The sequence below is a fragment of the Pocillopora damicornis genome, chromosome 1 (assembly GCF_964200805.1).
Source record: "Pocillopora damicornis chromosome 1, jaPocDami1.2, whole genome shotgun sequence".
NCBI classification, from domain to species: Eukaryota; Metazoa; Cnidaria; class Anthozoa; order Scleractinia; family Pocilloporidae; genus Pocillopora; species Pocillopora damicornis.
In genome coordinates, this window is record NC_142670.1 from 18,292,365 (window position 1) to 18,306,237 (window position 13,873).

At 38.1% G+C, this 13,873-nt stretch overlaps 1 non-coding gene and 1 pseudogene across 1 annotated transcript; both read left to right on the plus strand.

The window, feature by feature from the left end:
* Positions 1-861: 861 nt before the first annotated feature.
* LOC113680415 (uromodulin) lies at positions 862-5,250 on the plus strand. The gene is made up of 4 exons (XR_016179364.1): positions 862-1,159; positions 1,992-2,141; positions 2,674-2,808; positions 4,863-5,250. It is a non-coding gene; the product is annotated as a uromodulin (transcript).
* A 3,506-nt stretch (positions 5,251-8,756) lies between these two features.
* Positions 8,757-9,602, plus strand: LOC149052470 (uncharacterized; annotated as a pseudogene).
* The last annotated feature ends 4,271 nt before the right edge of the window (positions 9,603-13,873 follow it).

Here is a 13,873-nt window from a genome sequence, read left to right on the forward strand (position 1 = left end):
AAACGAATTCCTTACGTAAATCAAATTATTTTCATTTTCCTCTATCGTTTCAGGGGAGTTCATTATATTACTTACACTACTTTCTTGGAAAATTACTAGTGCGATCTGTTGATTAGAAGTCTAATAAAAAAAAAAAGAGATCGTTTTGCTGCGAAAGGTTTGACATAAATTTTTGATTCGAGATAAGCTCATTAAAGCCATGAAATACCGGCCTCTGTTTGTGTGTAAAGAACCTTGACACCTGTTCAACCACTTGTTTCTAAACATCAAAGACTCTGGGATTATAATTGTAATCTACTCCAAGGTAATAGCAAACTGGTGACATGTAATACAAACAATTACTTTCGGGTAGCTTGATTCCTTAAAAAAAATTCTAAATTCCCCTAAACAGTTTCCAGGAGGCGTTATCATCTACCTTGGATAGCAATCAAGGTACTTACAAGATATGTAAAGTACCAGGTCAGATATTTTGAAAAGTTAATCTGAATACAGAACAGCTGAAGGTTTGATCGCTACAGTATAAACTATAGCATTTGTTCTTCCTCTGTTTAAGCGTTGAATCCTCTCACCGATATACATTTATCAGGACTACTTTAAAGAATTTGCGAGTTTCCCACATTTCTTAGGGGAGCATAAATAAAACTTGGCAGGTTTTCAATTAGACAAGGCTGTATCTCAAGGTTCATTTTCCATCCTTATGTCTGTCGGTTTTGATGTTTCGTGGATTTTTCCCTCATTCCACAAACAGTTTTTAGGCAAGATCCAAGAAATACCTACATTCTTAGCATTATAGCATAATCTTGGTCTTTAATTTTAATCGTAATTTATCTTACAGGAAAGGACAAGCCGGTGGTTGTGACGATGCGATTCTTTATTTTAGTGACACTTTGTATCGCGTATGAAATTTTCGCTCAAGAATGCAAAAAGGATGAGCATGGAATTTTTGGTATGATGCTTCGAAGACACACCTTCAAAAAGTTGAAATTGTCGATTGCAGTCGAATGTAATCGAGCGTGTAACGATGATTTTCGATGTCACAGCTTCAATTACTTAATTACGGAGAAATTATGTGAACTAAACAACCGGACTAAGGAGGCCAGACCAGAGAACTTTGTACCAAATTCGGAGAGATATTATGTCAGGAGTAATAAGAAAAGAGGTGAGTTTCATCGCCCAAAAGGACTTAACAATGAGTGTGAAATTTAAACTTTCTAAACTACTATGGGGGGTTGGTTGGTTAAATTTGAGACACCATGGACAAAAGACATGATATTACTCCAAATTTATACTTTCGAAAGCAGATTATTTTCCATGAAAGAAAGTGGATAGCGTTATCCGTAGTTTAAATTTCTGGGCCCTAGCTCTTTTTTTGATCGAGAGGAGTAATGAAATTTATTATCCAACTGCTCAAAGTAGGGAACAAATAATGCGAGTGCAAATATCCCGCGATATTGTACAGTTATTTCCACAATTAATTATTTCCCACCGTAAAAAAACCTGTTTGACAAGTTGGCTACATTTGCTTTCTCTTGTACCGTATTTAACAACTGTTCCATGTTTGTTAGTTAAGAGCCTTCAGCTCCTCAAGTACCGGCAGCGATTAATTCAAAGCGTCGTCGCTTTGTGATCGAGTCGGATGATGAAAATGAAATGTAGTTTTGGAAATTATTTTCATATGCAAAGGGCACATCCATGTCTTTAAGAGCTTGTCTCCTGGCAGATTCAAAGCTTTGTTACTGGCGATGAATTATGAATCACTTTTCATTGATAAATGTAAACTTTCATACTTGCAGCAAATGCGAACAATTTGAGAACAACAATCGAAAATAAAATTCAACTTTTAATCGTTTTGAAACCTTATGTGACAAGTTGACGGCTCAACTCGTAAAGATACTCAGCGATCTACACACCTAAACGTCTAGTAAGAAAGTTGTTAGAGGGTGGAAGTACAGCTAGAAATTATCTTTGATGAAAATATTTCTTGTCCTCAGTTCCTCTTGGTTCCATTCTTGAATTTCCAGCGGAAACATGTGAAGAGATAAACGCCAGCGAAGATGGAAAAGCGAAAAGTGGCGAGTACTGGATTTATTCCGTTATAACGGGAAAAACTGCTCTGGTTTCTTGCGATATGGAACCAGAAGGTAAAAATATTCAAGTTCTTGTTGTTGCGGCTGATATGAATGTGAAAAAGTTTGTTTAAAAATTTATAGTTCTGGTAATTTAGATATAAAGCAAATGACAACATTATACACTTTTTGTTGCCTTTCAATGAAAACCTTAAAGCAACCATCATAAATAGTAGCAGACCTTACCCTTATCATTTTCCATTTGCACGTGTCTGTATTTATTGAGTAACAAAAGTTATGTGTACCCTAGGATTCGGTAGACATCCCAGGCTAAATTCTTTCGATCATCACGGCTCGACCAAGAAACTTTAGCAAGTGATTAATTGTAAAGCATTGAGACCAAACTAACATATTAATATGCAGCTTTAGCAAGCAAATGTGTGCGTTTGGTGACCGTTACCATTTTAACCGACTACCATCCATACCAGAAAAAAAAGCATAAAATCGACTTATGTATGTGGCCTACAACGTTTCTAGCGCGGTACCTATTATTCCTGTCCTACATTGTATGTGTTATTTGTATCAACCTGCTAATCTATATCAACAGATATTTATGAATGTGCCAGCGGTGTTCACAATTGCCACAGTTCTGCTTCATGTACCAACACTGTAGGATCGTTCAAGTGCTCACGTAACCAGGCCTACATAGGGGATGGAAGATCTTGCATTCCTCTCTCAGCAGGTAAAAAGTCGATTCAGGTCTTCCAAAGTTGCTGTTCTTGTAACTACGCTTTCACGCAGGCATCTGGCTTGCAGTAGATACAAACAACAGGGGGGTAATAAACTTATTACTCAGATAGTAATCAAGCAGCTAGCAACTTATTTATTTTATTTTAAGCAAATGAAGATCGTCGCAGTATATACTCAACTTAAGCAGTTGAGAAATAAGGCCTGAAAAAAATTCAGGCCTGAACGGGAATCGAACCCATGACCTCTGCGAATACCGGTGCAGCGCTCTAACCAACTGAGCTATCAAGCCAACTGGGAGCTGGTCAATTGTGAGTTCGTTATATACCCGTAGATGGAGAAGGTGTGATAAGAATACATGAAAGTCATATATTTGTACCGCGGAAAATACATTTTAAGCAAATGAAGATCATCGCAGTATATACTCAACTTAAGCAGTTGAGAAATAAGGCCTGAAAAAAATTCAGGCCTGAACGGGAATCGAACCCATGACCTCTGCGAATACCGGTGCAGCGCTCTAACCAACTGAGCTATCTTGATAGCTCAGTTGGTTAGAGCGCTGCACCGGTATTCGCAGAGGTCATGGGTTCGATTCCCGTTCAGGCCTGAATTTTTTTCAGGCCTTATTTCTCAACTGCTTAAGTTGAGTATATACTGCGATGATCTTCATTTGCTTAAAATGTATTTTCCGCGGTACAAATATATGACTTTCATGTATTCTTATCACACCTTCTCCATCTACGGGTATATAACGAACTCACAATTGACCAGCTCCCAGTTGGCTTGATAGCTCAGTTGGTTAGAGCGCTGCACCGGTATTCGCAGAGGTCATGGGTTCGATTCCCGTTCAGGCCTGAATTTTTTTCAGGCCTTATTTCTCAACTGCTTAAGTTGAGTACATACTGCGGTGATCTTCATTTGCTTAAAATGTATTTTCCGCAGTACAAATATATGACTTTTATTTATTTTAGTTAATTTTTGCGCTCAAGGATTTTTATTGCGTCATATCTTTGGATTTCATGTGACGTTATGAAAATCTAGAATCCAAAATAATTAACAATAATCCACTTAAGTGGAGGAGAGTAGTGGTGGATATTTATCGAGCCGTCAAGCGCCGAGGTAAGTATCCACCACTTTAACCGACAGTGGTAATGAAGAATGTTTGAATGTCAGACAATATAATGAATATTGGTTGAAAATTAGATTAAACTTTATAGAACTTGCAAATCACTCCCGAACCAGCCAATCACCGCACGCGAAAAGCTCCATTCACTCAGGTGTTTTATACTAACAAGGGCACTAACTCTTTGGTGCTCGATGGAAGGGCACCAACTTGGCATCCCCATACTGAGCTCTTAAAATTTATGTCATAAATCATCAGCGGAAACCCCTGCAGATCTGATACTTTAGCAGATTGTTTATTTATAATTGTTTGTTTATTGATAATGTACGGTAGCTCACTATCCTGGGGTCGGGCGTCCAATATGCAGTTTTGCTATTAGTTTTCGATTGGATGACAGTGAAAACCATCAACAGTAAAATCCTAGGCAACAACAGGGAGCGGATAGCTGATGACTCAAAAAGTAATCATGCAACGAACACCGCCGAAACTTTTTTTGGTTGTTGTTTTTGTTTGCTTTGCGCTAGGGAATGTTTGAGACGGTTGCCTGTGTGGAAGATCTTCCTCCTTAATTTTCAAGGAAACATTACTTCTAACAACATACGAAGAAAGTCAAAGCAAGGAAAACCATGACTATTTGAATTTAATTCATGTTGTGACTCTTTGATGTAATTATGTGGCCGTAAAACTACTTCGGGATTGACTTCGTTTGTTTGGTCATGATGGCTTCATATTGGCTGCGTTTTTATCGCGTTTTTTTCCAGGAGTAAAAACGTTAAGATTATTACACCAGGAGATTTTAATCTCTTAACTACACTAATAAATTGCGCAGAGGTCATATATTATATATGAATCAAATACCAAGTGTTTTACATGGTTTGTTTCGATTTTTGGACTTACGTCAATCATTTTTATTCTGTCCATTTTAGAATGTCAAAACTATCAAAGTCTGACCGGATCAGATAGAAAGATAACCTATGGCAATCAAAACACGGTTTGTTACGGGGGAATTCACGGTTAGTATCGTTTTGAAGGAGCAGCAGGTACAAGAATGCCTACTTCATGTCAACCAATACGGTGATGTAACACTCACGCATCGGTTGGCTAAATGGTGCTCATCCAACAGTGGCTGATGGTCAGGTCACCAGGACAGTTTGCTTCCACTGAGGGTCAAACTGCCTCAGCTGGTCAAGACCTGTCAAAGTGATAAACTGCGGCGATTACTATGTTTACTACATAGCTGGCACACCCGCATGTTCACATGATGCTGGTTCAGAAAATTATCTATTGCTTGAGTCGTCTTTTGAAAGATGTTAACTGTGATTTATGTACATTTCACTGAAGCTCTATCAGATAGTGTGTCGTGACTGGTCACAAATAATAATAATAATAATAATAATAATACTGATAATAATAACAATAATGATAAATTTAAAATTAAAAAATGAAGAAGGAGAGGGACTTGTCATTATTCATAGCCTGGTAGATAGAGAATTTTGGAGGATCAAAAGGTTTCTCAGCGGGGGACAGAGGGGAGTCAGTCTTCCCCGACAGAGCATGACAGCAGAAGACTATAGAGAATTGAGTGTCAGTGAACCGGAAATGAGAGCGGAAGGGTAAGGATCATAAAAATGTACAGAACTTCATGGAAGGGTATCGGGTAATCGTTACTCCAGCTAAGTCCTCTATCAGCAAAATCCCTCACCCCTGCACCCGCCCCCTCCCCCCAACAGGGGGGTAATTAATGACAAGTCCCTTAAGTATGGTTGCTAGTAAAAGTTCTCCAGTAATCTTAATGATGAAGAAGCTGGCCAATGTGTAAAGGTTCTACATACATATTTTTTCTCGCGTATTTAATGAAGCATTTTGCCAAGATAATGATTTTCAAAGAGTAAGTTTCAAATGAAATACACAAGAAAGTTTCGACTCAATAATTGCATGATGTGGTACCCTGTGTTTTTGGTGGCAAAGGGTCTTCCAAATCATTTGCACCGTTTACTAACTGAAATAGACAAACAATATACTCGCCAAATGTATCTGAGAACATCCACTTTTAAGTTACCTTGACCAAATAAAACTGGATTGGAATACCCAATTACCTTGGTTTAAAATCATCATTTCGATACTCAAAATGTCAAAGGAAGATTAATTAGAAACCTATAAACTCAGTGTTTTTTCAGTTATACTCGTGGTTTTTGTTTTGACTGTTGCAAATAGGAGTGTTAATCATTTTTTTTTCCTTTTTCATAAATTTCATTTCATTTTTAGGTCAAGAACCTAAAAATAAAAGCAAAAAATCCTCTTTGGAGATATTGTGTTGAAAGTGGTCAGTATGGTGTTCTATAACGAAACTTTATGTAAATTATATGACGGCCGAATTCGACGAATCTTTCTTTTAAATCTTTTCATCTTCTTCCATCGTCCGGACGGGTTTATGACAGACAGAAAATGATGTGTGACCATTTACCGAAGAAATTTTTCGGCATAAGGTTACTACGACACCTCCGTGGGAAATTAGGGGCACCCTGATCAGGAGGTTAATTAAAAAGCGATCAATTCGCTGCGGAAAATTTGATATAAATTTTCCTTTAAAGATGGGTTTATTAAGGCAGCGAAAACTGTAACTTTCACTTCTTTTAGGCAGGAGTAAACAGCGCTTGCCGCAAAGATTCAGAGTCAATTCATAGAGAGGCATTGAAAAATTATTCTTCTGACAATGGATTGCAAAAAAAGTTCAGCTGCCTTACCAAACTTCAACGTTTGAAAAATGCCCTTTGAACATTCGTCTGAATTAATTGCAGTAGCTTTAGATGGAATCGGTCGGCACTTGTGGCTGAGTTGCAAAGGAGAAACGCCGATTGAAGGCGTCAAGTTAATTGGAAGTTTTCAAAAGACTTAAAACTGACCAAAAAAGGAGAATATACTTTAAAAAAAAAGTGCATTCAAAGTGGCTTTCATTTACAAAAGCCAAGAGCTTTCCGTAGATATACTCATTTGATATTTTTCCAGGACGGAGGAAATTTAAAATACTTCTAAACATCTCAGGAAAATGTAGTTCATGTTCTAGTCGAAGATTATACAGTAAAGTAATTTCCTAAGTGATTAATTTGCAGCATTATTTGGGTGAATTTCATTATGAAAGCCCTCTTATAGTCACTAATCTACTGTGTGTGATATTCTAGTTGATTGGACTTGACCCGAATACTGTAGCCAATGGAATTCTGTACATCAGCAATATTGGAAACAGGCCCTTACAATTTTATATTCTTGTTTTAATTAACAGAGAAAGAAGTTATATCGTCTAAATAATTCTACTTCAACGATGTGTTTAGGATCTGCTAATTAACACGTCTTTCTTCCGAAATACTCTTATTTTGTTATGCTGAACGTTGTCTATATGTTCGAATCCTTGACGCTTTTAAAACTGTAAAACATAAAATCTGAAAATTCAAATCACTGTTTGCATAACACAAAAGAATTTAGGATTGTAATTTACTCCAAGGTATTAACGAATTGATAGATATAAAACACCCAGGTATGTTCCAATGGGTTGATTCCCTGAACTAAGTTATAAACCTGAGCTTTTATTAGAAGGATGATCTAATCTCTGCAAGAAAGGAAACAATGTATGTATGTATGTATGTAAAGGAAATGTAAGGATCAGGTCCAGCAGAAACATATGAGGAGATACGACGAAGCGAAGAGGGAAAAGCGACCAGCGGCGAGTACTGGCTTTACTCCATCACAACGGGAAAAACTGTTCTTGTTTATTGCAATATGGAAAGAGAGGGTGACAAAACTGAAGTTTTTGTTGTTCTTGTAATTGATGTGGATGTGAAAATTTCAATTCTTGTGATATAAAGCTAGAGTAATTGATTTGTTGTGCACTGTTTGTCTCCATTCAATGAAATCCTTGACACAACCGTCAAATATAGCGGTAAATATCATGTTATTTTCTCATTAGTCCATGTCTGTATTACATCAGTTATAAAATTTGGAAACACCTAACCCAAAGTAAGGATACGGTAGACCTTCGGAGGCCAGTTTTCTTTTTTTTGTTTTTTTGCACTAATTATTTTGCCTGTCAACACGAATTAGAGATACTTTTTGCGGCAAAACATCTTATAAACGGTAGCTCTTCAATTTCAATCGCGTAAACATTTCCTGATTTCGATCGCACGTGAAGATCTCTGCAATCGGTTTGGGTGTAAAACTGGACAAAAGTCTAAGAAAGATAGCCTGGCCGAGAAGAAATTCGACTCGAAAAGGCGAAAAAGGCCTCTGAAACAGACAAAGGTTCGTGGTTTGAGGAATTTTGGCTGATCGCACTCGAGTCTCCTGGGTCTTTGCAGATTACCCCTGTCTTTCTAATGGGGGTCGACATTTCTAGCGGTCAGGGTGTTCAAGTAGTTTAACATATGGCCACCTAAAGGAGTGAAAGGCGTTAGTTACAAATATTGAAAACAAAAACAAAAAGAAAAAAAAAATCTTCGTTTTTATACAAGTGTGTCCATTTTCCATAAATTTTTCAAGCGTTAAAATGTAACCTGGATTTCTCGGTGATGAAATACGTTGTAGTTGTAAGGATTTTTAGATTTCTAAAGGAGTGCATATTTGTCCCCCTCGCGGACAAACAGGCAGAGGCAAAGAAGGACTTATTGACCGACCATCTTGTTGTTTGTAACAAGCTAATGTCAATTTACATTTTTCATGCATGATATATTTGCTTATATTCGACAGATATTGCATTAATTGCGCAATCTAATTCTTTTAACCATTTTATATACAGAGGTTCATTTTACGGTCAGTGGGAAAAATGACGCTTTGGCACTGTACAGACGTTTACAATTCCATGGACCACCCACTATCTCATCAAAGCCTGGGGTGCTCAGGGAGAAACACTTTCATACGATTATGGAGACTATCCAGGAACATATTATGGTGGAAAGGGAGCGTTTAAAGAAGGGAAGTTTAGACTGAATAAGGTGACCGTGTTAAATATTGTAGTGGAACGAAGAGGAGGGGATTCAGTGGGGGTTAGAGGAGGACAAAGCACGAAGCAGACTGCAGCTCAACTTGGAAAATCTGTGGAGGACAATGCTGGCACTGGAAGAGGGGGAAGAAGTTCTGTGTATACTGCAGATAATATTCTGTTGCTGGCTGCTGGAGGAGGAGGAGGTGCATCGAGTGGGTATAATAGTGTGGATGGTCAGGCGGGATCAAGTGGCACCAATAGTGTGAGGAAAGAATCGTCACAAGTTCGAAAAGGAGGCACAAATGGGCAGCATGGCGAATAAAACAGTGAGGGTGGTCACTACCATGGAGGAGCGGGAGCGGGTTGGTTTGATCACGGTTGTACCCGGCAAGGCTCCTCCCATGGGGAAAGAGGTGGATCACGTGCGCAAGCGTGGATCGGAGTTCAAGCCGGAGGCATGAATAGAGGTAATAACGGGGGCCCTGCACCAACAGCAGTTGGTGTGTTTGGTTGTGGGGGAGGCGGATCAGGGGATAATGGTGCACCAGGTAGAGGTGGTGGCTACTCTGGGGGAGGTAGTAGTACCCGTTAGAAACAAGCCGGCGGTGAAGGAGGCTCGTACTGTAATGGCGAAGATTGTTCCGGTTTGGCCGGTGGAAACGCAAATGATGATGGCCCTTTTCCATTTAATTGAATTGTTTGGCTGATTCCAAAACGTTTCTTGAGTATTACAGTAATTTTTTCAAAAATGGATTTTCTGTATTATTAGAAAAAGTAGTTGTGGTGGTAACTGAAGAAGTTTTATATGCATTCAAATCCCTTGTTCCTTTTTCTCTAAGGGAGACGATAAGAATCCTGTTCCTCTGGCTACGTATTAAAAATGGCATCGTCTGAGATTATATTATTCAACACACTTAAGCTTAAAATTGTGAGATTTCTTAAAACTCGTTAAAAGTTTACTCATAGGAGTGTGGTCAAAAACCATTATAAAGTTAAAAATTTGAAGGGAACTCTCCAATGATTTCCATCTCATCTTGGATGGTTTTAAATTAGTTTCTCCTTAGTTATGCAGCTGACCACACAGGCTTTATTCAGGAAGCCAAGTCAAATTATTTCATGGGATATATATATACTTAAAGAAGTCAGTTTAGCAAGGTATTACTGAGCTACAGACTTCAAGCCTGATTTAACTCACGGCTCTGTCATAAAAAAGTGAAGCTCTCGTGCCCAATTTTTCTTTCAAAACTTGATTCGCTGATGTCAGAACCTCCTTTTGTTAAATTATTTATACACTTCTGAGAGAAGTTTTGATTGTAAGGTTACCAGTCGTTTCTTACCTTCGGTGGTTTCGTACCCAGCTAGGACATTTCGCACCCAAATAGTTGAAACGTCTTGTATCCAAAAAACTAAGTCTTTTCGTACCCATCTCAGTTGTTTTGTACCCAGCTCGGTCGTTTCGAGCTGTAAAACTCTCATCAAACAACTAGTTTAAGTTCGTCTTTTCCCCTATTTACACAATATCTTTCTTTTCTTATTATCATTATTGTTAGAGTTCAGTCAGTATTAACTGGCATGTCCCATATGATGGTGATGTTGTTGTCTTTCGATTGTCCATCACAGTCTCTGGCTTAAGCTGGTACCATTTGTCTGCAATCTCGATATCATGATCTTTACAAATGCTTCAATGGGAGATATGCTGCAGCATTATCGTGCCTTGAGATGTACTCTGTTTTAGCGGAAATCTTACATCCACATACAACATAGTCCTTTGTCTCTTCATATTACCAACACATTCTGCATTTGCTCTTCACTTGCTGGCCACATATTACTTTCTGATAGTTTCTGGTATTTATTGCCTGGTCTTGAGCTACGACAAGTAGTTCCTCTGTTTCTACTCTCAGATTACTTGACAACCATTTGTTGTTGGTGACTGTGTCTGCGTGATGCACCACCACCAAATGGTTGTCAAGTAAGAGCAAAACCCACACCAACAGGTGAAACGTGAAACTATAATGAACATAAACCAACTTTGATTTAGATGTGGTTCTGAAGGACTGCTAATGACTTAACCCATCCTGCAGAATGCGTCGACACATCCGGGTACTTTTTAAGTCCATCGAGAGTAAATTTGAGAGGCCCTCCGAGAAAAGAGGCGAGACAATAAGGAATATGGCTAGAAATCGCCTGCTTGCGTCTTCTTTTTTCTTTTTATTTTGAACACAAACTAGTTTCATGCAGTAGCTATTTGCCAGCATGTGGATTTTTCAGAAGATGGTTAAATAACCAAATATGACCTTTATCGAGTATGCTTTGAAATATCGATATTCTAGATGTCTCCAGTAGGGAAGCTGATCTTCAGATCGAATAATCCCATAAAATATTCCGCTTTTTCTCCTTTAACTCGTGTTGCTCGACTTAGTAAAGCCTATTACAGTTGGCTTTACCTTCGGACGGTATTTTGAATGACAGGCACGATCGCAAAGTTTAATCAATAAATTCAACACTAGAAAAAATGGGAAATCTACAAAGCTACCCAGGGTCAAACTGGATTTTGCGCGCTGTAGTTTTATTTTTGGGGTGCCTCGATTTTTTAATTCGTTACCTTTAAGTTTGAGGAATATTAATTCTAGAGTTTTATTCGGGAAGCCTCGGAAGATTATTCCTTCTGATTTTTATTGTAGTTCCAGCAGTTTTTAACTAAGTGTCTTGTATTATAGGTACTATCTTATATATATAATAATTTCTTATTTCTTAGTTTTTAATTCTTAATCAGTAGGACCCCGGTGATAACAGAAAGCTATTGCTAACTCTATATATTTTTTTCGAACGTCTTACAACTCTAGCAATTTACCAACCAGCAGGAGAACTAGTTCTTTAAAAGACAAATAACTGATATCCACAGAGGTTAACTGATACTTTATTCGTACGTCGAGACTAACATAGAGATATTAGAAATCAAACTTAATTAGTTTTGTGAACAGCAGGTTTTGAATGAGTTTCCCCTTTCTGAAATAGCGCATGAAAAGAGGATCAGTTAAATCAAATGTTAAGTACGAAAAAGTCCACTATTACATATAAATCTTCGATTTATGGGAATTTCTTGAATGTTTATCAAAAGGCTTTTGAAGACATGACGTGTCCCTTGACAACGTTTCATTGGCGTATTTCCATCCTTATGAAATATTTCATTTGATCATTAGACGTAAGAGTATCCTCAAATTTCGTTCATATTTGCTAGCAACTCTATAAAGCTAAGTTTCAAGCAATTTTTTGTGACTGATGTCAGCAATTCTTGTAAAGAACGAAAAATAAAGCTTTTTAAATTCAAATTAATGTTTATATGACAATATCAAGAAATTTTGATAGCAACTTTTTGTATTTTTCGCAATTTTTAGAGACTATTCAAATTAGCAACTTTCTAGCATCTTAGGAGCCCATTCGGGACAGGCCTAGTCTCAATGGGGTGATGCTTTTACCGCTAGTTCATAGTTAAAATTTTCATCATTTTACAGCAAACGGTTAATTTCTTTCTGTCATTTTGATTATTTTGATTGTGCCACGATAAACCGATCTCCCTACTAATGCTCTGTGATATTCTTATGACCACCCCCCCTCCTTATTGGCTGGGAATTTTTAATAGTCCCCTCGATACACTTTATTGGAGACGACTGACCCCCTCCCCCACTCCCCTTGAAATCCATGTGATATGTGATCACCCCAGAACCCCAGAACCCCAGAACCCCAGAACCCCAGAACCCCAGAACCCCAGAACCCCAGAACCCTCCCCCCTCCCCCACAAGACGTAATGAACCACTGACTCTGCTTGGCCGTTATCGGTCGTTGAAAACATTTTTTGTAATTAATTATTTTTGCCATTAATCCGGTTGACTGGTGTGTTTAGGTAAGAGTATGTAGGAACGTTGGAACGTTTTTGCCATTAATCCGGTTGACTGGTGTGTTTAGGTAAGAGTATGTTGGAACGTTGTGTTTCCTTGACTTTTTAGGCAGAATTTGATCAGGGGGAGGGGTGGGAGACTCGTCAAAATTTATGTGAATTACATCACGGGTTTGCCAGCCGTCTTTGTATTTATATAAGGCTACGTAAATGCGGAAATAGACCTCTGTTGCCAAAAGTTTCGATAAAACATGTGCTCTCACAAGTTGAAACAGTGTACTTTATTATAGTACGGATACGCGAAGAGAAAGCTCAGCAGTGTGTCTCATTTCAGCTCCAAAATTTCTTCTAGTTCATTCCAAAATTCATATTTTGAATCGCATGTATCAAAATAAAAAGCAAAAACAACGAGCTACTTGTTTGCAATAAAAAAACACTCGCTACATTTACATTTAAACAACGACAAGAAATAAACATCGATGGCGTAGTCTTAAGATTTTATTTCTGGCAAAATGTTCGAACCTCATCGATATTTGTCAAGATCTACTTCCTTTCCTTTAGTCTAGAATATTCCCAACACATCTTTGAAAACCATAGGGGTTGTCTGAAGCAGGTGGTTGACGACAAAAACATTGTTATTCGCTATCAGCTCTTGAACCGTAAGTTTAGGAGGAAAGAGCTAATCGGAGAGTTATTGTGAACTATTATGCGCGTGTTTAAACGTATCAAATTATTACTGTTGTAAATAGGTTGTAGTTATTAATCGTGATGAACACAGTTGTATACGATGTGAATCAAACATGCGTGCTGCAACCCTTTTCAGGCGATAAGGTCGACTGGATACCCCTGCAGCTGAGTTCTTTGATCGTTGGAACCATGCTGTCAGATGCGATCGATCGAAACGTCGCGACCCCATCATGGAAATAACTATTTTATTTCCATACCACTTCATAACTTTTTCCACTTTCTGCAAAACTTTGATCCGCCAAGTCTCATATAGAGGATTTTCTAATGGTAGTCAAAAAGTAAATATTCGAGGACAATACCTGTTATGTTTCTTTTGCTTCATT